Source organism: Maniola jurtina, chromosome 10, assembly GCF_905333055.1.
Source record: "Maniola jurtina chromosome 10, ilManJurt1.1, whole genome shotgun sequence".
Classification (NCBI taxonomy): Eukaryota; Metazoa; Arthropoda; class Insecta; order Lepidoptera; family Nymphalidae; genus Maniola; species Maniola jurtina.
The window spans coordinates 5,207,988-5,234,665 of record NC_060038.1 but is presented as its reverse complement, the minus strand read 5'-3'; the positions used below and the strand labels follow the sequence as shown (position 1 = coordinate 5,234,665).

The following is a 26,678-nucleotide window of genomic DNA, read 5'->3' as shown; positions in this document are numbered from 1 at the left end:
TTCTACAAGAAAACTAGAAAAGAGCTGATAACTCTTAAACGGCTGAACCAATTTTTTTAGATTATAGCTAAGAACACTCTCGATCAAGCCACCTTTCAAACAAAAAAAACTAAATTAAAATCGGTTCATTCGTTTAGGCGCTACGATGCCACAGACAGATACACAGATACACAGATACACAGATACACAGATACACAGACACACAGATACACAGATACACAGATACACACGTCAAACTTATAACACCCCTCTTTTTGGGTCGGGGGTTAAAAATAAAATAACAATAGCCCAACAACGAGATAAAAATATTAATGCGGAAAATTTAATACACTAGATGAAGTTAATTTGAGTTATTGCGCTTTTAAATAGTTGTTGCTCTTAAGGTTCTCTTTATGTTGAGTGTAATAACTAATAAAGCAACTTGATGAACTTGATGAATTTTTTTAAAGCTTCATCAATCACAATAACTAGGTACTTATACAAGACTCTCTGGAATACAAAAAGTAATCAGATACAAAGTAGAATATTAAGGTGTCGGATTCGTAAAGTTAAAAGAAGAATAATGGGTAAATGATAAACCTTTACATAAATGGGCAATTATATCAACCCATGGGGTTATTCAATGGGCGCGGCGGACCAACCAATTCCTGAAAGACACGCATCGCATCGGCGGTTCCTTTAGTGCTGCAAATGTTCATAGACGCCGGTACTCACTTAACATCAAGTGACCCGTCTGCTCATTTGCTCGTTATTTTTATTCAAAAAAATGTGATTTGAAATTATGGAGAACTGTCAGGCATGCAGGTAACTTCACGATGTTTTCCTCCTCTGTTAAAGCAAGTGATAGACGTACATAACTCTGACAAGTTAGACATATCGAACCCCGTACCCTCGACTAGAAGGCCGGAGCTCTCACTGCTTGAACAATGTTCAATGAACATGCATACCTATCGTGATTAGAGCATTTGAGTAGAAAACTGTCTTGTCTGTAGTTTTTAATCTGTGTCACAAAACAAACCAATTTTCCAATCGAAGTTTGTCCGAATCGTACACGTTGTATTCTCTGAGTATACACGAGAGCGTCGCAAACATATTCTGTGGCAATGTTCCAGATTGTAGATATGTGATAGTAGGATACTGAACATCTGCCGCGTAACGTGATAACATTGGGATATTGCGCTAATACCGACCTTAGGTCACGCTTGTACTTGCTCAATGGACTACGAGTAAGTATAGCACAAACATTTCTACACAATATTGTGTATGGTACCTACTTTGAAAAAAAAATATATAATTAAGAGAAATCGTTACAATATGTTCAACATATTCAAGGATATCAGGGCGTTGTTTTTGCAAAGTTAGTTTTGGCGGCCTCCGTGGCGCAGTGGTAAGCGCTGTGGTCTTATTAGATGGAAGGTCCATGGATTCGATTCCCGGCAGGATTTTGAATTTTATAATTTCTAAATTGCTGGTCTGGTCTGGTGGGAGACTTCGGCCGTGGATAGTTATCACCGTGCTGGCAAAGTCGTACCTCCAAGCGATTTAGCGTTCCGGTACGATGCTGTGTAGAAACCAAAGCTGTATGAAAACTGCCTTCCAGGTTAGCCCGCTTCCATCTTAGACTGCATTATCACCCACCAGGTCAAATTGTATATTATACTATACGAATATTATTATACTATACGAATATTTCAACGTAACTAGTATAATGTAACCACGTAGCGCCGTAGAGGGAACTTTAGAGGCACTTGTATTCAGTGTGACGAAGACTGAAGGTAACAGATAAGAAAGACAGCTTTCAATTGAAGACATATAATATTTCTGTTAATATAACCTTAAAACCTGTTTTAATTAGTTCGGCGAAAACGCGAATATTTCAACTATAATGTAACCACGTAGCGGCGTAACATCATAGAGGCGAATTTACGGGCACTTTGTATTCAGTGTGACGGAGGCGTAGGACGAGACAGGTGCGCGGTGATGTACGACTATTACATGTTCTTTGTTCTCGGATCGTTTTGAAATTCTCAATTCAATTTTTATTCTGAAACCGAGGCCAGCTTTAACAAAGAGCAAATCTAGAAGTTTTGGTTGGGTATAATCCAAACTATATTGGAAATCTGTTCGGTGGTTTAGACTTGACTCACCTGTTTTAATTCACCTAAAATCCAAATTCCGAACAATCAGTTCTAAACTGTATGATACATAAACTGGGATAAAGTCTACCCTTATCATTTGTATGACATACTACGTCATACAAACATACGGTATACGACGTGCGATATAGCAAAGAGAAGCTTCTGAACATATACCTAAGCAATACAATCTAATTAAGCTCTTATATCAATTATAAATAAGGTCTATAATAATTTAATAGCAGTACACACTCGACGAGTTACGCAGGCTAAATGTTTCAAGTAGTTTGTCATGTTTGTTGGTGAAGGTTCTAAATAGACTACAATTGTAAGTCAATGCTCAGGGCTGGCGTATGTAGGTATGTGTTAACAGAATAGCCTAAAGGCCATAGCTCACTTACACGATACAGATCCCGCACGGTTAAAGAATAAACATTTAAATATGGGTTCAAACTCGTACTCTGTACATACATTTTACAGGGACAACATACAATTGCAAAGAACGCGCAGTGAGCGAGCTTGTCGCAATCTAGCCATTCGATGGATGACGTCTCGCTTACCACGCGCTTCAAGCGAGCGGCCCACGCGAATACGGCGAGTGGGTCACTCGAGCAAGTTGTAACCCCCCGTCCACACACTGCCCGTGTCACCCGTGTGGCATGGGAAGAAGCGAGGAACGGTGGCAGAGATGTAGCGTGGCCGCGTTACTCGCATGTTCCTCATTCATGCCCATCGCTCCCTATTTTGTAGGTAAGTATGCAATAGCGCGCACGCTGCCACTGTTTCGACGTCGACGTGTTGCAAAGGCAAGCGACCTAGTGCAGGGCGTCGCGATTAATTGTGCAAGTATGGCAGTGTGTGGACGCACAGTAATGTGCGCAGTATGGAGACGCCCGTACTGCTAGCTGTCATCGCGTGGACAGCGGGCTTTTTGCTAGCTGTCGGCGCGTGACCAACTAGCAGCCACTTCGAACTGAGGCGGCTATGCGTGTGTTGTGTGGCAACGGTGTCGTGTAAATAAGCTACGACCTTTATCCCTACGTACAAGAATACAAACAATAGGGGCACGATTACTGTAACGAATTAGTGCTTTGATGTATACAAAATCATCAAAGAGGTAATAATTCAAGTTAAACTATAAGGTTCCATCATGATAACCGGCCCACTACTTAAGTACAGGTCTTGGTCTAGTCCACCACGCTGACCGAGTGTGGATTGGCAGACTTCAACATTATGAAGAACTCTCAGTCATACAGGTTTCCTCGTGATGTTTTCCTTTTAAAAATGAGAAATTGAAATCGAACATTTCATTTTTAAAACTTAATTCGTTTATAAGAAAAGTTTAAAAAAATATATTGTGCCTCCTTTTATGAAATTTTCTTATCGTATTGTAATTTCGAAACAATTTTTAATATTTTAAAAAGTTTTTGGAGCACCAAAATAGTATTTAAAATACTAAACTAGTGAATATTTTATATAACTCTACTAACGATTTAATTAATTTTAATTCGATGTGCGCTTAAAACATGTCGTTTAATTTTGCCAATTTCATTATTGTTTGACAGCAATTAATTCAATTATTTCGACGGAATCAGTGTCATTACATTATTTAATTACCACTGTAGCATATTTAAAACGTTACAGTTTAAGCAGATATTTACCAAATGAAAAATAAATAATGATCAAAATAATTGGAATGCTCTACTCACAGAAATCCAAATAAGACTATATCTATGGCTCTACTATATTGATAGAAGCCTGTGACTTTATTCTGCATGGATATGGGTTATCTGCGTATTGTCCCATATACAGGGAGGAACGATCAGCGACTATGAATTTATTACCAGGTATACGTTACATATTTAAAGCAGAGTGGCTAATTAAATACCTCTTAAAGACATTGTGATGCTGACGAAAGGCAAGTGTAAATGAAAAATTTATAACATCCCCGACAAGTGAAAGTTACAGTAACTAGAAAAGAGCTGATAACTTTCAAACGGCTGAACCGATTTTCTTAGATTATAGCTAAGAACACTTTCAATCAAGTCACCTTTCAAACAAAAACAAACTAAATTAAAATTGGTTCATTAGTTTAGGAGCTACGATGCCACAGACAGATACACAGATACACACGTCAAACTTATAACACCCTTCTTTTTGGGTCGGGGGTTAAAAATTGCTAGTCATCAAATAAATAAAATATGACGAAGCTCCAGCGAAACACCTGTGCACCTAAGTCAACTTAAAATGCAAGTTTTCACGCTATGCAACAAAGTGATACAGTAGGTACACTAGCTGTCTGTCTACACATTTTAACTACGCCGCCGCCGCCCGCCCCTGCACCGAAATGCATTGTAGAGAATTTCAAAGAACAAAGAGAGAAGAATAATAGTTTCAAGCGGTCTCAAAGGATTTTCGGAATGAGTGTAAATACATTGCATTGTCTGTTCGTCTACACAAATTCACTCGCAACATTTAATTTCTTTTGTACACTTTATAATGAAATGTGAAGCACGTGTCTATATTTTAATAACTGTTTTTGGTGATACGGGTTTGCGGACTGTTTGGTAAGTAGATAAGGAATAAAGCTGGATTTTCCGATCTCCCACGGGATGGTGAATAAAGAGGATTTCGATTTTTGTCGAGTGAAGTCATGAGCGGTCCCTAGTCTAATAAATAAATAAATAATGCATCCACTTCTCCCCGGGTATGTTTTTAACAATCCCCAGTTCAGTTTATCAGTTCCCACGTGGTTCTAGGCCCATCCGTTTAACCGATTTGTATGAAAGGTACAGAGGTAGCTTGCATCCCGGAAATTTAGATAGGCAACTTTTTGTCCCGGAAAATCAAAGAGTTACCACAGGATTTTAAAAAAAAAACCTAAATCCACTCGTGCATCATCTAGTATAACATAAACGTTAGCTACTCTTAAATAACAAGAATTAATATCGTCCCAGATAATCTCACGTTTCGAAGCGGCAATGTGTTCGAGAAACGTCGGCAGAATTTATGTGCGCAGCACTGGATATCGACAGGGATGTAGCAAATCGTTCCGTGCAAATAGGTGGCGAGTCAACAGCGTTAGGGCGGATGCCGTGCGTGTCATATCGTGACACAGAATAACTACACAATCAGTTCAACCCTTGTTCAACCACGGCTTATTTTCTAGAATTGAAAACGTTTGCGTTAGCCGTTAGCATAGCAATTGTGTCACGCCCTAGTAAGTTCTATCATGTATTCTGTACTTATATCTAGTAATTTTGGAGTCTCTAGATACTACTCTAATATTATTATTCACTATAGGCACATGCTTGACCACAATCACACCTTAAGGAAAGTGATGATGTGGCCTCAGATATGACGTTTTTGTCTAGAAGATGCCTATAATTTTATTTTAAAGATACCCCGATTGAAATTAGTAGGTAACACAAATCACGGAAGAGAATAGTTATTCCAAATGTTAACAATCAGTATGAGGAGTGAAGATGGAATGTCAACGCCATAAGGATGAAAGCTCGCCCGATGTCTTGCGGTACGGTGGTAAAAAATTGACGGGGGTGGTAACAGCTTATTTTTTTATGAGCCACGCCAAAAAATGTTAATTCAATTATGCGACAAAACTTTTTGAACTCCTATATCTTATCGGATCTTGTCTGAAACTGTTCTACTAAACTCTATATTATATCTGGACCAGAATCACACGTTAGCACGGTAAGTATTTTAAACCCGAGAAAAGTGACACCTACTGAATAGAGTACAATCTACGTGCCTCGTTAGAAGTCGATTCAAATGAACTACTTAGTAAACTACCTACTGACTCTTCACTTGTTTCCTGGGACTGTTTCTGCGCTTAGACGTCGTCGGTCTGACTAGTGTCTTCATCGCAGTTGCCAGGTATATCATGTTCCCCAGACAGTTTATATAATTTATAGCTATAATACCTTTTAGCTATAATTTATAAACCTCATAATGGTAGAAAAATTGATTTTCTTTTTTTACCACAAATCGTTACAAAATATAAACTGTTAAGTACAAATAAATATTTCTAAGAAATGTACAGTAAACATAACAGTTACGTAGGAAAATAAGAAGAATAAAATATACACTTGTAAAAGTTTGCAAAACAAATCTTGAAGAATCAAATGTCACTAAAATATTATCTAGTGTTATAGGTACATCACTCGTTAATATTAATATTCACACCACTTCTCTGGTACTGACCCTTTCTGTATAAACCGTGGCCAAGAGTGTAAAGAATAGTGCAGACTTTAGATACCAACAAAACTTATGAACCTAAGCCGGAACCTCTTGAACACTAAGTCGATTTGTTCCAAAGCCCGCCAAAAGTAGCTTGAGTCTACTGGCTTTGTATTTCTGTGACGTTTCTATACAATACCTAAACAAACCGTACAATAGTAAACTAGAAAAATAATATTTCAGTTCTGTTTCTTTTATTCTGTTAAGAAATTGTTATAGTTAGCTGATGTAAAGTTTGTGCGTGCATTACATAAAAACCGCCCTACTTAGTAAAAAACAGACTTAAAACTCCTACCAAATGTGGGGGGTTCTTGGTGTTTTCCCGAAAATAAGTTCAGTAGGGCAGTAAAACTCATCACGCAACTTGATCCGAGTATCATACTTACAGGCTATTAACAAAATATTCTAAAAACCACAGCTGAAATGATCCGTATACGATTTCTTTATGACGTCGGCAAGTCAAATAAAAACAACCGGTTCACTAGTTCGCCCATACAAAATTTATGATACTTACCTTGCTCTTTTATTGTTAGAATCGCGGGGCTAATTTTCGCAGCGGGGAAACTTGTACCAACGAAAATTGCCCATAAAGTAAGAGAATTCTTTCCTCAGCTTGATTGGATTCTTGTTTGTTTGCAGCGACTGCTATCTTTGGGGTAGTAATTTGTGGAAAACAGGGAGCAATCAGCAATCAAATTATAGTTTTGCAGTAATCAACATTGTAGTTCTGACAAAATTACTCGTTTTGAAGATAGCATCTGGACTTGACTCCGTTGAGTTAATCTGACATGACGAAACGTCGTGGTATTGTGGGGTACCACCATCATCATTTCAACCCATCGCCAGCCCACTACTGAGCACGGGTCTCCTTTCATAATAATAAGGATTTATGTGATCTAATTTTATCGTTCTTCATCACACTGGCTAAGTGCGGATCGCTAGACTTCACTTTCTGGTCATAGAGGATACCATTTGATCATACTTGTACATCACATAGCGTCGATTCAAATGGAGTGTTACTAGGTACTAGCGATTGGGTCTAGGTCAAAATCGGTTTAGCGCATGGGCCGTGAAAAGGTACATACCATAAAGAGTGACATAATATAGACTGATAATATAAAAACACTTCCGTGGATTAAGTTTAATTAACTTTTATTTATCTAAAATAATTAAAATCTGTTATATTTCAATATTGTAACTCTGTTACACACGGTGTCTGTGCAAATTCTGACGTGATAGGATAAAAACCGTGTCCGATAGACCTTTTACCCGAAACTCGAAAGGGACTACGTAAACTTTGTATGATAATCATGTTTTCAAATTTAATTAATTTGGCTTTTTGGGCTTGTCGGCTCTGTGGCACAATCTTTTTCAGCTTTTTGAAACACTAGCTTTTACCTACAACTGTGTTTACTCGGTAATCATAGGGTTCTGATTTTAATCAAACTCCAATTTTAATACCAGCGTAGTATGTCATCATCATCATCGTCAACCGATAGACATCCACTGCTTTTGTAGGGACTTCCGCGCACCACGATCTTGCGCCGTCTGAATCCAACGGCTCTTTCCGAATCGTTTGATATTGTCTGTCCATCTAGTGGGCGTCTTCCAACGCTAATATACTTCCCAGTACCATGGTGCCTTTCAAATTCACAAAACATGTTAAACCGGCTTTTTTAACTGTCTAAATATGAGTTGCATAAGCTCAAAAAACTAAGAAATTCCTATTTTTTTGGAATCGTATATAACATCTCTATCGGTTTTACAAAAGTAACTAATATACCTACAGAAAAAATATTTTATGTTAATTCAATTTATTTTAGTAACATACAAACATAGTCTAGGTAAACTTTTAACTGTAGAGGTAGATAAAAGAGAGCGCTGCACAGTGCGTGAAGTGAAAATTGAATTAGGTCCTCACTAATTGGGTGGTAAAGTAAATATTTAAAGACGAGTGTAAAAAGGTAAAGGCTTAAAAGCCACTGGGGTTGCTCAGTGAAAAATTATTTTATAATATTTTTGAATTTCTGTACAAATTATTACTTGTTGTGTCGGAAGTATGGTGTAGGTAACTAGCTGAGCTACGATCATTTATTTTAATTTTTTATAAAAAAAAATATAGCTGAATACGGGACCTTGCTGATAAGGTGAGTATGAACATATTATTATCCCTTCCACAGAGAGGTCCTTATAGAAATAATTTAATATTTTCTAACTTGTAAAATAATTTAACACCTGTTATGCTTTAAGATTTATTACAAGTCAAGTTAACATGATTAACTTTTGTAATACTGTAGATTCCTCAAGGGGCAGGTTCGCTGAAACATTAATCAAGATTTAAACAAGCTAAACTTGAAAATACGTGGTTTCATAAAATGGTTTTAAACTTTTAAGTACACGTGAAATTTCAAGTTTTTGTTAAAAACTTTTTTGAAAATAAGAATGACTTAGTTGTAATGTGGTGATTTGCTCACGTAGAGAAACTCCAAGCATAGCTCTCTATCTGAGTTTTCTTATGAGGCCCATTAACTATGTCTCAGATCAGAATCAGATCAGAAATGAGGAGAGTAGGAGAACTAGAGTAACCGACATAGCTCAACGGGTTGCGAAGCTGAAGTGGCAACAGGCAGTCCCAAGGTGCTAGAATAGTGAACTCGCACCGCAAAGGGCAATGTTGGAAGACCCCTACTAGGTGGACAGACGACATCAAACGAGTCCTAGGGAGCCGCTGGAATCAGGCGGCGCAAAACTGGTGGTGAGTGGAAGTCCCTACAACAGACCTGCGTTTAAAAGTGGACCTCTATCTATCTATCTAGTGTGGATAATAATGATGATGATGATTTGATATTATGTGGCCCTGTGGCATGCTAAAATGTCGCTATAAGTTGCTTTGGCGTTAATGAGGCTTAAGGCTAACAATAAGTCGACTACATTCGATTATAATGAGCGATCAGCTTTCTTTCTTTATAGTGGTATTCCTTCATTGCTGAGGGTCGTGACTCTTTTCCACTTATCACATAATGGCAGGAGTTCTCTTGGGATAATAATACGGTAGGTACGGTGGGTAAGAGAACGAAATTTCGATTCTTAGGTTTTTATAGTTATTATCAGATATTAGTGATAATAACCGGGACCGACGGGCTCAACGTGTCCTCCGAGGCACGGAGAAAACGAAAAGGCCAAATACGGACCTTCAAAATCGGTCACCCATCCAGTTACCGACTTGGGTCAACGCGCGTTGCTTAACAATCGCAATCGATTGATATGGGTTGTCCCAACTAGGCCACATGTCTCCTCGTTCAGCCAGTGATCAGCCTTTTTTAAGTTCAAAATGAAGGTCTATCCGCCAAATAAGCTATAATCTTAAAATTAATAAATAGTAATCGTTAGATTCAATTATAAGGAAAACTACATTAAAACTTTGGCTTGGTGCAGTTTCACAACTCGTCTGGAGGATACAGCGACAACCGTCGCTTGCAATGTTCCTTTATTTTGCAGAGTTTTGGAGTCAGTCGTTCGCGTACTGTTCAGTTCTTGCTAAAATTTTGAAGTCCGTAATATGTGTTTTATTTTGTTTTATTTATTATATATTAACCCCCGACCCAAAAAGAGGGGTGTTTGACGTGTGTATCTGTGTATCTGTCTGTGGCTTCGTAGCTCCTAAACTAATGAACCAATTTTAATTTAGTTTTTTTTTGAAAGGTGGCTTGATCGAGATTGTTTTTAGCTATAATCCAAGAAAATCGGTTCTGCCTTAGGAAAATTATCAGCTCTTTTCTAGTTACTGTAACCTTCACTTGCCGGGGGGTGTTATAAATTTTTAATTTACACTTGTTTTTTTATTAATTTCATAGAATGTACCTAGATTTTGTTACATTTAATGAAATTAAATTAAAGGTAGGCACCTACTCAATGAGTTTTGTCCCAAGTGTAATCTGTAAACCTAAGACCCTGTGAGTCGAAATTTCGTTGAGTTGTATACGGAAGGATCTGGTAACTAACCGTATTATTATCCCAAGAAAAGCCCTACCATTATAATAGTAATTAATTGAAAGGAGTCACGACCCTCAAAGAAATAAGACTATAAAGAAGAATGAGTTCTGTATTCTATCTACATAGATTTATCTTTTACTTAGGTGCCTACATGTAATAAAATGAAAGGCAGTTGTTTTTTAATACGATTATTTAAAGTCGATTTAAAACAAAAACAGAACATTATTTATTTTACAAGAAAGGTAGGTAAGTTTAGGTAGCAAAGGTAATCCAGGGTTACCTACGTAACATCTAATGTCCCAAAGCTTTAATAAAACCAGTTCGACTTTTCACTAGAGTCGTAGTTTCCCTTATTGCAGGAAATAAACTTTATCCTGTGGGAACGTTGAATCGGGAAGCCTTTGGGTAATTTAAAAAGCTTCTTTTCCATTTACCTACATACCATTTTCATGAAAATGTTATTTTAGTTTCCTTCAAAGTATACGCGTATGAATTATTTAATAAATGGTGATTGTTTTATCCTAATGATTATTTAATTACTCTTTCTCATTGCGACGTATTTCTAATTCCTGAAGGTCGTGACTACTTTCAAGAAGTTTACTTTCACTAAGTAGTACCTAATGCAAAAATTAATCCTTTAGCTTAATTTATTAAACTAATTCATTCATTTTGCAGTAGTCTATGTAAACCAACTAAAAATTTCGATTTCAGTCCAAAAAGCTATTGTGGCTTTATATTTTTGCATAAAACATTTGTATAGTATCCATATTTATAAAAGCTTACACTGAGAGATACTTTGTGACATTTCTTCTGATTTTCTGTTTCAAAAAGTATCTGCTTTCAAAAGGGAGAAATATTTCTTTACGGATTATTTACGGAAATCGAGAAAGAAAATGTTCTCCCTTTTGAAAGAAAATTCTTCTGGAACGAGAAAATCAGAAGGCTCAGTGTATTTCGATAAATAATTTACTATATTTATTTATTTTCTATTTGCGTGAAACACACACGTATAATAATGTTCTAAGTAGTAGACTCAAATTACTATATAATAGCGTGCAACATTTCAATAACTTACAAAAACTTTTAATCTTTTCTGCGAAAAGTAAGGCGTAGGATTTCAAACAAAGATAGCAAGCACTATAACGTTCACTCTTTGTGTTCGCTTAAAAAGGTTGTTAAGGAACCCGGCGGAGTATCCTTTAAATAACGTCCAGTGTTGTGACACGTTTTATACGACGCGACGGCCGTCGTCGTGTCCAGGTTGAAATAAAACGCGACACGCTCTTGAGAAAAATGCTCGCACTAAATTGCGTTAAATAACCCTTGTGGTTTGTTGAAGCTGACTTCTTAGTACGCTTGTCCGTAAACTGTGCCATTTTCTGTATGAAGAAGAGAAATAAAATAACTACTAACTAGTACAATTAGAACGACATTATTGCAGCGAACTCCCGCGGCATTTAGTGGAGTAAACGAAGCATTTTCGTCGGAAGTCCTCAGAAACAGCTCCGATTTTGATGATTTTTTTTTAAAATTCTTGTTTTTTATACATTATTTAAAATCAGAAACGTTTTGAAGCGGGGAAATAATTTTTAGTATTTTTTTATCCATATGTGCGATATTTATCTACGAAGTCCAGAAAAACGCTACTTTCTCTTTGAGAAGTTGTAGAGGAGGTCAAATGCTACAAATGACCTCTAAACACTTATGGGCGAAAACCGCCCGTTTTTGAGTTATTGATCGTTTTCAGAAAAATACGTATTTGTTTCTTTTTAAAAAAAAGTAAGGCATATTGCCGACTTTTTATTTAATTTCTAAGTACTAGACATCTCAATTAATAATTGTGAATACTAAAATAAAAATAATCTATGTAGGTTCCCCGGTTAGGGATCCAAGACTGTACCAGTTTCATAATTTCTATTGGGTTACTTTGCAAAAAATACTATTTTTTTAAAAAGTTACAGAAATTTTTGGCCTGCAAATTATTTGCAAATCTTTTACACATTCTCAGCTATCTAATGATGTACAAAACTTTAAAATAAGTTGAAAATTAGCTAAAAAAATGATAAAATAATAGCACAAGGGAGAAATTTCTTAACGCTTAAATCTTAAATAAATCGTTCCTATCGATCAATTGAGCTATCCCGTGGCCAATTTTATGATCAGACTTGAGCAGATCACATATTCACAGTAAACTGTTACCTCTTTCTAAGTAGAAACTACCTCTAAACAAAGAAAAAACGATTTGTTTAAAATTTAAGCGTTAAAAAATTTCTTCCCTGTGCTATTGTTTTATCATTTTTTTAGCTAATATTCAACTTATTTTAATGTTTTTTACATCATTAGATAGCTGAGAATCTGTAGAAGCTTTGCAAATAATTTGCAAGCCAAAAATTTCTGTAACTTAAAAAAAAAATAGCTTTTTTGGCAAAGTAACCCAATAGAAGTTATGAAACTGGTACAGTCTTGGATCCCTAACCGGGGAACCTACAAAGATTATTTTTATTTTAGTATTCACAATTATTAATTGAGATGTCTAGTACTTAGAAATTAAATAAAAAGTCGGAAATATGCCTCACTTTTTTTTTAAAGAAACAAATACGTATTTTTCTGTAAATGATCAATAACTCAAAAACGGGCGATTTTTGCTCATAAGCGTTTAGAGGTCATTTGTAGCATTTGACCTCCTCTACAACTTCTCAAAGAGAAGGTAGCGTTTTTCTGGACTTCGTAGATAAATATCGCACATATGGATAAAAAAATACTAAAAATTATTTCCCCGCTTCAAAACGTTTCTGATTTTAAATAATGTATAAAAAACAAGAATTTAAAAAAAAATCATCAAAATCGGAGCTGTTTCTGAGGACTTCCTAAGATTGGCTATTTTACGGCTTTATTTACTCCACTAATTACTCTCATTAGAATTTCTTAGTTTTATTCCTTGTCAAACCTCTGACAAAGAATGACAAAGGGAACCTCTGTGCAAAATATCAGCTTTCTAGGTCCAAGGATTTGAGCTGGGCCGCGAGTGAGTCAAGACTTTTTATTTTATTTTATTTTATTAGATGTATTGACTTTGCAGTTTGGTTCGTCTGGTAGTGTAAATATTTATGGGCGGATATTTGCTTAACATCTGGTGACCCGGCTTACCTACTCCTATGATTGAAATTGATACTTTTCAAAAATCTCATTTATATAATAAACTTGCAACCAACCTGAATTTTTTGCTCGCAAGTTTATCCTCCGCTGAGGTACGTCATTTTAAAAGTTGATTGTTTTGTTACTTCTATCCTAAAAATTCCTATAGAGGCTATAAAATAACGTTAAAATAATGCGCCAATGAATATACAAAGAACGTTATAACTTGGTTAGCAAAAATATGTTTTTTTTTTAAATAAGTATATCAAACACATCAGCTGCAAAATATAAGAGCTATTTGATATGAGAAAGATAAATTAGGGTAACCCAAAGGGACACTCGCGGTCCCTGTTTGGCCATTTTCCATAACAGTGCCCCGAATCTTAATTAACAAAACCAAAGATAATGTTACACAAAAAATATTAAATTACTATGACGGTTTTGAAGTCTTTTTATTCGATATGTTTGATTGGAATCTCACCGTGCAATGATGCAACCTGACAGCCAGTTAACCTGAGAGGGTAGGTATACCAGATTTTCGCACATTTTTGACTGTCTTGAAATCAAAATAAAATTACTCGGTTTGTATTCAGAATTATACACTTCCTGCACCAAGTTCGCTTCAGTCTAACCAAAGCTTAAAGCTGTAAACTTGGAAAACGCATGTAAGTAGGTACACGCCTTTCTTTCGAAGACCATCACTACGTGGATTCACGTGAATCCGAGCGTGAACGAATTCAAATAAGTGCAATTTGAACACAATAATAGCCAATATTAAATGTGGAATAGACAAATATTGCGACAAAAATAGACACAAAATATGTTCTCAAACAAGCGTTGAACACGTGTTTATTGAGTGAACGTGAAACTTGATTTCGTAAGCAAAAACCATCACACATACTACATCATACTTAGTTACAATTTAGTAATCTGCAGGTCCTATAGTTAAACTAATTACTTTATTTTTTGTAGTGTACTGGAGCAGTGTGTTGCGGGGTTCGACCGTACATGAGGAAGATCTTCCGAGCGGGTGTCATGCTCGGTGCCCAGTTCGTCCAACGGTCATAATATAGTCTTCTGGGATTAAAACTTCATCAGCGTGATTCAGGACTTCATTATCTATTTACGTTTCATAATGTAGATATCTGCGGTGATATCTTGTGAGATTGTTGTGAGTTTTGCTTTCCGTCTGAGGTCGTATCGTCGATCACCACATCGGTGAGATGGAGTTTTTTTTTCGGATTTGTAATTTGCTCTGTCTATAATGCTCACAGACAGGGCAAGTTACAAATCTGTTAACATTAAAGACAGAGCAAATCCGGAAAATCTCCGGAGAGTGGAATATTTTACGATGAGGTTGAGCGTTATTAATACCTGCGATGTTATCCTTGGATTTATGTTAAGCGAATTCCGCGCTTGATTTATGAAGGAAAAGCCATTTGCTCGTGAATAGTTAAAATTTCAAATTTAATAGCGTCATTTAACTTAAAATACAAGTTTATCTTATATACAAGTGCAGTAAGATTAAGGTGGTACGAAACGTAATATAAATTATGTGACCTTTACGGAGCGACCAAGCTCTCTAAATAAAGATTAAAAAAAAGTTTGAAGATGACGTGTTAAAGAAAAAAATATTTATTTTTTAGTATATATTAGAATATAATAGATTTTTAGTCAAATTTTTTACAAGTGATTTCGTCGAAAGAATTTACCACTGGATCGAAATGCCATTCCTATCGAAAAGAACCAGTAAGAATCACGGCAGTTGCTCTTATCAGCTGCTTATTCAAAAAAACGTTGGAGATAATGAAGATTATGAAGGTTATAATAAGGTAAGGTCCAAAATACGGAGATTAAGAAGGTTTTGTGAGCCAATAACATTAGAAATGCTACTTCGCAGCTTTCGTTCTTAATTCAAAATAACGCGAAAATTGATTTTCGCTCACTCAGTTTTATACAACAAAGGTGAAATTTGGAATGAAATTTTGAGCTAAATGAAAATTCCATTAAGTACCGTATTTCACATCACTAAACTTCAAGGAATAAAGATCGCACGACATCAGTTTAATCCCGTTGCAACCACAGCTCCGAGTTGATTAAAAAACCACTTTTCACGTCCCTGAATGTGGTTACTGTATGCTGAGATCTGATAGCTGACTGTCTGTAATCTCTCTGATCTATTTCATAGTGAGTGAGTTCATTGAGAGATTCCTATCTGCTTAATTTAATTACGGTGGCAGAAGTTTATGAGAGACATTTTTATATTACGAAGTAAACTATGCCAGTATACCTAATTCATGCTAATATAATAAATGCCAAAGTTTGCCTGTTTGTCGGTTTGTTATCGGGAAAAAGATTTTTTTATATTAGGAGTAAACTATGCTAGTATACCTAAAACAGACTAATATAATAAATGCCAAAGTTTGCCTGTTTGTCGGTTTGTTATCGGGAAAAAGATTTTTTTATATTAGGAGTAAACTATGCTAGTATACCTAAAACAGACTAATATAATAAATGCCAAAGTTTGCCTGTTTGTCGGTTTGTTATCGGGAAAAAGATTTTTTTATATTAGGAGTAAACTATGCTAGTATACCTAAAACAGACTAATATAATAAATGCCAAAGTTTGCCTGTTTGTCGGTTTGCTATCGGGAAAAAGAAATAGACGACAAGGTCTAGAAAAGTGGTAAAATGACACAATATTATTATTTCTAAAATAATAATCCAACCATCCAACCAAAATCGGGTTAAACTAAGATAACTGTTTATTTAATTAGTATTGTATACTTTGATATACTAGGCTTAGTTTATAATTCAAAATAGTCAAATTGGACCTTTAAGCCCCGCTCTACCCTACCTATAGAATATATTCCCTACAAAAAATATATGAAAAATGCCGTGAACGTGTTACGTCCATGGCTAAATAATAATACAAAATCAAACAAGCAAATAGAAGCGATTTGAAATACACTCAACGTGATGCGCAATCAATATTGATGTTAGGCTGCCATTCCACAAAGGATTTTATTAGTATTAGGTATATGCACAAACAAGAATGTTTATAATTATTTCTATATTCTTTATAGTCGTATTCCTCTTTGCTGAGGGTCGTGACTCCTTTCCATTAATCACATAAGGCAGCAGTTCTTTTAGGATAAAACCCCTGCTAGACACCCTTAAACTTTAAAACTTTAACGGACATAGGCTACTTTTTATCCCGGAAATCAAAAAGTTCCCGCGGTATTCTTAAAGACCCATCCGCTTAACCGATTTGTATGATATTTGGTACCGAGGTAGCTTGCGTCCCTGTAATTGACATTGGCAACTTTTTATCCCGGAAAATCAAACAGTTCCCACAAGATCTTTAAAAACTTAAATCCACGCAGACGAAGTCGCGGGCATACTAGAGTATACTATATATCTCGCTTCGCATCCTCACACTCCTAAATAGTGGACAGGGAGCCTTTCTAGTGAAGAGCTTATAAAAACATGCGTGGTTGCGTGTCGATTGAACGGTCCACGGAATATCGTTGCAAACGGCACGAATGCTATGATAAACTGGATAAAACAAAATTACGTCTTCATACTCGGATTTTTATGGATTTGCAATGATAAAGGTCTCTACTTAGCAGAAAGTATACAAGCGTAAATACTAAGTATATTATCATAGAAATAGAAGTTTTTTTTTTAAATTCTGTCTGTAATCTCACCTGGTTGTAAGTGATGACGCAGTCTAAGACGGAAGTGGATTAACCTGAAAGGAGTATGGTAGTTTTTATTAAACCTATACCCCTTTGGTTTCTACACACACACAGCTTTGCCGGTAGGGTGGTAACTAGCCCCGGTCGAAGCCTCCCACCAGACCAGACCAGTGATTCAGAAATTATAAAATTCCGAACCCTGCTGGGAATCGAACCGCCCACTAATAAGACCAACCGCTAACCACTGCGCTAGGGAGGGTGTCAACACCAAGACCTTTTGTTACAGAGTATTAATTTTCATTTCCATATGCTTGATGGGCTTCGATTCGGCACAAACAGCTGTCATTTGGCTCACCTCTTCCAGCATACTTGCTTACTTGGTAGGTATATGTCCATTTCTAGCGGACAAAGGTGGTTTTAAAATACTACACAGATTAATTACACTACTTAGGTAAGTTGGGCATCCAAAAGCGGCTCTGACAGTATTAATTCATCTCACAATCGTCTGCCCAGACAGTCGTTACGTTAGGAAATAGGTCGAGCGATCGTTTCAGGTCAAGATTTTGTACACCGAAACGACCTTTGCTCTCTAAGTATTTGTGTTTCTCTGTGTTCGACACTTGTTTTAATATTTTTAGGTGGACTCAAAAATACCGAGACGAGAGAAGAATACCACAACGCACAGATAAAAATGATAAAATGATTTGCTTTATATGTATAGTGTATACATATACAAGATCTTTGTATAGTACTGCGCGGAATTTATTAATATCACGAATGCCAAAAAACTCGTTTGTTCTTAACTATAAATCAAGATTAAATGGCGATGATGTTTCAAATCTATGTAGATACACCTATACCTACTTAACTTTTATTTGAAAATATTGTTCATTTCGAAACAACGACAAGAAAAAGTACACTGTGCCATTTTGCACCTGGATTTTTACGGTAAATATCAAAGAACAAATATTCTTATCTCGTAACGTCCTTTGTGGCGCAGTCATTTTAGATAATCTTATATTTTCCTTTGAAATGGCCGCCACTTTTCTAGCGCCGCGTGAAATTATTTAATGAACTCCGCTTTATGGGACGCTGCAGGCTTTTGCGGTAAATTTTTAGCCTCTACAGAATAGCTGCAACGTTTTTTATTATGATCCTGAAAAAAGAAATACCATAATTACACTGCTACATTTTACAGGAAATATCATTTTATAGTTTGGTACTGCGAAACAAAGTTCTTCTGTGCATTGTATTTTTACAACAGGTGTAATTTAAATTCTCCATTGGATAGCATTCTACCATGTACAGGTGATATTAGAAGCGTCTGCTTATAATATTAATTAGCGTCAGTTATTCAACTCAGTTTTAGCAAGCGTCCAGTTTTTTAAGGTCTCAGTTATTTCTCAGTAAAATCTGTTTCATTATTTAATCATAAATACTTTCAATGCCCATTCTTTTCCTTTCATTGTGTTCCTAAGCTGCTCGCTCTGGAAAGTGCAAGAGTTATTATCTACCTAAGTTCATAAGCTTGTTATCAACTATATAATAGTTATGCCCGCGACTTCGGCCAAGTGGACTACACAAATTTCAAACCCTTCTTTAGCTGACGTCTACATATGCTATCTGCATGAAAAGGTAGCAGACAGAGACACTTTCGCATTTATAATATTAGTATGGATGAAGATATGCATGTCGGCTTTGCTACTCGGTAGGTATATGAGACGAACTGCTTACAAACTAACACAGTTTCGCAACTAATTATAAGACAATTTGCTGAGTAGCGGCGAGATTCCCCATTGTTTTTGCGTAGTTTTGCTGCACTTAATTGCTAGTTCTATAATAAAATTTGTTTTCCTTTCTAATTTGATGTTAAAATTATTTGAGCTCGTCTTTGTCTTCCAAAGACACGATATGGCGACGGGTTCATAGCCTCACCGCTTCGTCCCACTGGTAGGTCTACGGTATACAACTATGTACTCCTGGTTCCACTGGTGATCCAATGATATACCACGGATCACAATTAAAGTCCCATAGGTGGAACTACGGAGTACCATACCATAGACTCGTGGTCTAAGCTGTGTATTAATAGATCAGTCAGTTTAGGAGAAGCATTTTTACTGTAGGTATATAATATATATCTAATATAGATATATCTGAGAATTTCATTTGGTACTCCATAATCAAGCCACATAATACCTATAGAAGATTACGCTATGAGCAGTAACTATGAAGATATTGAACAATTAACTCGAGTTACATAATGGTCTGTCAATTAAGACCCCCACTCAGTTGAGCTTAGCATTTCACTATTATCCTAAGCCTAACACTAACATTATTGACTGCCCATAATATGATACTCTCCACCGAATATACTCGTAGTTAGGGTGCCTATCCACTGGGTAAATTGGAGACGTGCTTAATAAACCAATCAGATTAGGTACACAGAGATGACGTTATATGTATAATTAAATCGCTATCTACCAATAATTTTAATTGGTTTGTTAAACACATTTTCACTCCATTCCGCTTCATTGGACAGGGACCTTAAATATTCCTATTAGTATAAGTCAGTTAAAGGTATTTGTCTGTCACGATGCACCTACTTCGTTATTTCAGAGTTTGTTTTATTTGTCTCTTTGTAGAAAATTTTTCCCTGTCGAAACGGCTTCTGGTCGATATTGAAAAAGCTGCATCAATCTCAATTGTTGTGATTGGCTGAGTTTATGACATTCTTTCTGATTTAATGCATTTGAACCAATAGTGAGAGTGCATCGGCCAATCAGTGGTAATTGCGATCGTCACAGCGTAGCTGTCAAACTACTACCCACAGTAATATCCAGCTACTCTCTGCCTAAAAATAAAAAAAAACTGGCGCGTGACCCAAATATTCGTTGCATGAGCGCCAAATTGAGCGGACGCTAAAATGTTTGGGGGTAGAACTAAATACAATGTGAGCCCACTCTATTGAGTTTGAAAGAAAAATCTTTCCCCAGTTTTCACGCTTACTTGAAGAATTTGTGATGTTAAATGTACCCACAGGGTATGCTTAATTACTTTTCCATGTAACAAGAGGGCTCTACATTTTGGGAACAAAATCTTATCCTCAAAAAGTTAGTTTGTAAAGCATCTAATATTCAAATTACGATTATAAAATCACCGCTGGGGATTGTATTTTACTTCTATAATTGTGGTTGCCAATTGATTTGTGTTGTGTGATGGATAAACGATTCCTGCCAAAAATTATGTTTTCTATCGATTAAAGGATTACCACTGTATAGAGTTTTCTAGATCAATGGACGTTAACGACAAGAATACAACATGAGGAAACTTATATGTCTGAGAGTTATCCATAATATTTTCAAAGTCTGGCAATTTGCATTTGGCCAGCATGCTGGACTATGATCTTAGCCCTTCTAATTCTGGGGGGAGACCCTGCTCAATATTGGGCCGGTACACTACTAGGTAATAACATACTATCTTTTCTGTACTATGTATTTGATGTGGATACATAATAAAGTTAAAGTTCACGTCTCTTTGAGTTTCCACACTTCGTACAGGATTTCCTCGTCATATAATCTAACTCCGCATAAAAGAGCGTCAGTTTTTATATTCCTTTTTGTAGCGTGCTCTCTCAAAGAGGAGTTTTATCGAAAGACTCAAGGAAATATCTTTTAAATTACCTTTTCTGTTGTGGCACGTTTTATACGACAGGTGCCGTGTCCACTAAGCTACATGCTCTCGAGAAATTGCCACTACTAAATTACTTTGAAACCACATTAAAGGCCTTTGATAAGACTTAAAACAATATGCCTGCCCATGCCCTTTATTTTCTTTATGTATTACAGTGTATAACGTCACAATATAGGTACCTATAACCTTTCTTATTAGACCACTAATTGGCAGATTAGGTACCTACTTATAAAAGCTTCTTGAAAATAAAGATTTTTTAAAAAGATCACTTAGGCACTGATCTGATCTGACCAGGTCAAGTCATTCATGGCCTTCCACATCACTTTACATACAGCCACTAGGAGTAACCTATGAGTAACGCCAAGAACTTTAACATAGCAGGCCTACAGTGACCATTACGAAGACAATTACCTGTTATGGATACCACCTTCACTGATATCAAACTGAGAGATTATATAGTACTGTTCTATTCAAAAGTCATTATTTTATAGTTAAATAGGTTATTTTACTAAACTGAATTAATTGAAACTAATGATGGTAAGTTATTTTCATAAAAGTAAAAATTATAGGTAAGCATTAATCTCTCTAGGAGATTTCTGTCATTTTATGTACAACATATACATTACTTCTCTACATTAGAAATTGGAGTTATTCGTATACAAAATGTACAGGCTACAGGCGCCTCTAGTTACATTATTCAAAACTCTGTCAGCTGTTGTGCCACGTGCGAGTTGGCAGACGAAACTTTTCTTGTACGCCAGATATTCTGAGGTAAAAGTTTTCTAACAATTTTTGTGCAGTAATCAAAGTAAACTGCGCTTGTCTAGGCATTTTAGATAACTTTTACATGAAAGTTATCTAAATATTATGTCTTGTTACTTCTTATCGTCTAAGAATATTTTTGTAAGTATTTGAAAATCGTCGTAGGTTAGCTGTTAGAGGCATCGTTGGCAAAATTTATTGTTGATGTACATGCATAATATTGTATGGTTGATTGTACATACATAATATACTTAAAGAAAAAAAAAAATTTAAATTACCATCAGCCTAGCTACAGTTGATGCCACAACGCTTTCTGTTGGCTTTTCTGAACATTTGAGGTATATATCTGATTTTCATAAACCTTACGTGTTTGTATTTTGCTACTAACAATGTATCACAAACTTTTCGTCGAAGAAAACATCGAGCCGAACTCGGAATATCTCAAGAATGGGTATAATAATAATAATTAGGCCAATTTGCCTTTATCTCGGTGTCTCTATGCAACCCATATTATAAATGCGAAAGTGCCTTTATTTGTTGGTTTGTCCTTCAATCACGTCACAACGTAACATTGGATTGACGTGACTTTTTACATGGATATATTGACTATATTATGCTACTTTTTATACCGGAAAACCAAAAAGTTCCGACGGCATTTTTAAAAACCTAAAGCCACGCCGATAAAGTCTCAGTTATGAGTTAGTTTGACGGCCTGATGTTAGAGTAGGCCCTTTCTCAGCAATGGGAGACTATTGTACTGTTATACTTTCAGTTGCTTTTTCCAAACAGAAAATAATCTTGTTGACGTCCAATTAGAAAACTTTCTTGGAAAGATTTAATTTCAGTCGACTTAAAACTAAAGCTGATTAAAAAGATTAAAAGAGTCGCGACTACCGACAGTGTCTCTCCATTAATCCAGGGATTTATGCCGGGACAAAGTTAATTGGGGGATCTAAATGCGAAGGCTGTTTTCGTTTTACTTCCTAGAACATTCCGCCTTCCGTTCTAATTGTAATAGAGTTGTTACTGACTTCGTGAACACAACTTTCGGAAATGTGTTGCTTTTAGGCAATTTTCTAAGCAGTACTTTTTTTCCGCCAAGCATATTTTGTCCTACTGGTTTATTTTTAGCATAGATATTCTTTGTAAAAAATGGAATACGCGCCCTAGATACACTCGTAGTATTTTTTGAAAACTTTATTGCACACACAAAAATACATACAGGAAACATTAGAATAAACTATACAAGACTTTTTTTAATTGATTATAAGCAAGTTCTTGACCACAATCACACCTGATGGAAAGTGATGATGTGGCTTAAGGTGGGACGCATTTGCCTATTGATGAAGATGCCTACTGGTGGTGTCATCAGTACAATAGTCTAGCCGAGTCTAGCCAGTCTTAAATATTCAAATCCCTTTACCCGAATGAAGTCGGGGCGGTTCAGCTAGCTATAAAATAAAAAAGTTGGGCAAATTAATTTTGAACTGAAACATTTCTACCCATGTTACAAAATTTCAATACTGTCCACCGTATATTAATTTTGTGTTATCAGTTATTAATATTGTGTTTACCGAAAGCCTGGTCCGGTCCACACGCCGCGCTGGACTTAACGAAGATTTAGCGACTTAAAGCGGGCTTACATTCTATTATAACTAAGTTTGTTTTGTATACAATATCTGCATCGTGGTGATGTTTAGTTTGTAAATTAGGAATATTCTATACATGAGCGCTGCAGCCCAAGAAACATCATTGCGACAACGCTTTCTTGCAGGAATCAAAAGCTTAATTTGCAATAATCCGCTGGAACAGACAAATCTGTGTGGAGCAACATGCAGCTTGCGATATGCACTGTTCGCCTTCCCAATGCTACACATGCAGGAAAAGTCAGCCGTCAAGCAAGCAACACACACAAATCTCCCAAAAATAATATGTTTATAGTAAATTAAGCTTTTGGTCCCTTACACCTATATCATGGACTTTCGCAAAGTAACACTGCTTCGATATATTTTTCTGGCAACTTTTGCTAAGCTTGTCGTTGCGGGAAAGCGTTATCGTACTGAATGTGCTTGGACTGCTGATTGATAGAGTTGCTTAGGTTATGCAAATATTAGCCAAGCGGAGGACTTGGATACTCGTCGACAGTTAGTCGATTAGGTATGCAAAGTTTGAAATAGATACTATATATTTTATATTCTATTCATTCTATACATAATTTAAACGGACAGTCATCAACATAATCATCATGATCGACTCATCGCCCGCCCACTACTGAACACGGGTCTACTCTCAGATTTAGAAGGGTTTAGGCCATAGTCCACTACGATAGCCCATTGCGAATGCTCCTCATCAATTTATTAACATATTTTTAATACGCACAATATTTTTATGTAAAATTTTCATCTTAGGTTAAAATGTAATATTCCTAAAAGCACGGAAAAATTTCCTAAATACATTTGAGAAAGAGGCGAGAAAGAACGTTTTAAATTTTGGTTAAAAACGCTGAAAAAGTTCTACGAGTAAAAGAGTCAGTTAAATCAAGCTTAGATTGCACAGAAAAGTAGAGATCGTTTTACTCCGGTTAAGGCTAGACAGACACGATGCGCAACGGGCAGCGAAACGCGATGGCGGAAGCATGTAACTACGATTTAATTAATGTTTGTAGAAATTGAGTGTCGAAACACAATAATCTTTGAATAAAATGGACCTGAATAATGTACCCTTGATTTAAAGTGAAAAATTGTGTAAAAAAACAGTACCAGTGATTTTAACTTGGTGATATTTCAGTTCCTGAAGAATAATCTTATTAAGTTCTATTTTATTATGAAGCTAATTATGTGTTTGGACGCTGGATGTAGCACTTATAGATACACTGTAGAGTGTGACGGCGTGTCGGCGTGTGTGTTACATTTCCGGCACGCTTTTTATTCGATTGTTTTTTGTTGAGACAAATAAATCAATCGATTGTTTATCCAACAATTAATTTGTTTTATTTTTTGCGACAACCGCTCATCGCTAGTGTAATAGCAGGTTTCATACAGCTCCATTGTAAGAAATAATGCTTGTAATATTCGATCAGAGCTGTAACAATTTGTGATATGCCGTTATGTCGTTGAACAATAGGGTATTTTACTCTTTTTTGAAAAGTGTCTCAATTTAATCCTAAGGTGATAATTTACCACTAGAATCTTTTTTTAAATTTTATTCAATCGATAAGTACCAAAAAAAATCATTTAAATTTTGCATTTTAAATTTTCGCGCGCAAGTTGACGAAAACGGTAGCTATGCTACCTAGACGCCATGTTATGACGTCATCGGTATAGTAAACTAAACTCACAGAGTAGGCAGGAACTAGAGATCACAAAGTGGCACAGAGTAACTTTGTCTGTAAACTAGATAGTAAGCTCACAAAGTATCAGTACCTCCTACAGATGACAGATTGACACAGTAATTTTGTCTCTATACTAGATTGTAGTCTGTGATAATAATAATTCTAAAGTAAACAACAACAAGCTGACGCGGTGATAAATTATTAAATTATTACAATTTAAAATGACAAAATGAATGATGAATTAAATGAATGATATAAAATTATTTAAATTTATTAAATTATTATAATTTAAAATTTATTTAAATTTAAATTTTTAACTGTTTCTTGCTAATTTAAAATGAGTTATTATCCATATCATTGGTGTGTCGTTCCTGAATGTAAGAAAATTGTCTATGGTTCCCTTGTTCCCCATACATTAGGCTAAAAATATCGTTCCATAACACGCTTGTTGATGAAAAATAAATGACTAATGTAAAGAAAAAAACCATGTGCCTCACGCAAAGATGAAAAGTATTTTTAGATTTGGGAGCCCAAACTTTTTAATCCATGCATCAGTAATCCCAAATTCGTGCAGTTCGATTCTTAAACCTTTTGTACTGTGGTCATGCAATTAGAAAGGGAAGGATTTACTGACATGATGACGTAGTAATATGGCGGGTACATAGGCGGCTAGCGGTTCGCATAATTGTTGCACAGATAAAAAAAAGTGAAAATTTCGAATTAAAATATAAAATTTATTTTATAATTTTGTGAACTGATACTTACACTGCCCGTTTTCTTATTGCCTAAACTATCGTAAATAAATATTTTTAGATCATTTCTCACTAGGTGTAAAATACCCTATTGGTAACTTCTAAGGGGTATTTCTAAGGCAAATTCTCACAAATAGCGTGGAGCGGCACCAAGACGCGGATTATTATTTTTGAAGACAGGTTATTTACTTTGATAATTAAAATAAGCACGCTAATGCACATGCGTCATAACCAGCGGCACCTCGATGTCACCCATCGTCACTCGTGCCGATTGGTCTGCTCTTAACCCTCAAGTAGTCGTTGCTCGATGTATTCCTCCAAGCCTTTAATTCGATTGCATTCCCGGTAATACACAAACCCGCCGTAGCGTTGAGTTGATTAAAAAAGCACTTTTCTCGCCTCGAATGTTATATTGAGATGGGATAGTTGTATTTAATCTTCGATCTGATGCAAGGGCTCAATCTTTTTTAAACTGACGCGCCCCAGCTTCCCACGATTTAACTATAAGCTATACTTTGCTCATTCATGCTATGCTATTTTTAGAGTACATAGCATCTACCTACCTACACTACACTACATCTATTTTATCAAATTATCCATTTAATAATCTAATTGGTTTTAATTCTGGGGAGTTAAACTCAAATAAATAAAACTAAATTAAAAAAAAATACGCCTAGAAAAATGAAATTTGGGAAAAAACTAGGTAGGTATAATAAAATTATACATATTTTACTTATGTCTTTATCGCGTTCAGCCTGACTGTAATACTCATAAAGACAACTCGACACTTTCATCTATAAATAATCTGAATCAACTCAATTATTGAGCTTATATTTGAAGCGGCTATAATACCTAGCGGCTTTTAATATTAGCCCAGTAATTGATATTTCAATATCAGTTAGTGAAATGTGGAGGATTAATAG

At 35.9% G+C, this 26,678-nt stretch overlaps 1 long non-coding RNA gene across 2 annotated transcripts; it reads right to left on the bottom strand.

Moving 5' to 3' along the window:
- Positions 1–2,897: 2,897 nt before the first annotated feature.
- On the bottom strand, positions 2,898–25,218 carry LOC123869016. 2 transcript variants are annotated; one of them, XR_006796798.1, is made up of 4 exons: positions 24,791–25,218; positions 13,174–13,177; positions 7,491–7,500; positions 2,898–2,908 (listed from the first exon to the last, which is right to left on the bottom strand). It is a non-coding gene; the product is annotated as an uncharacterized LOC123869016 (long non-coding RNA). The 2 variants fall into 2 exon arrangements; XR_006796799.1 differs by lacking the exon at positions 13,174–13,177 and adding an exon at positions 8,142–8,145.
- Positions 25,219–26,678: the final 1,460 nt, after the last annotated feature.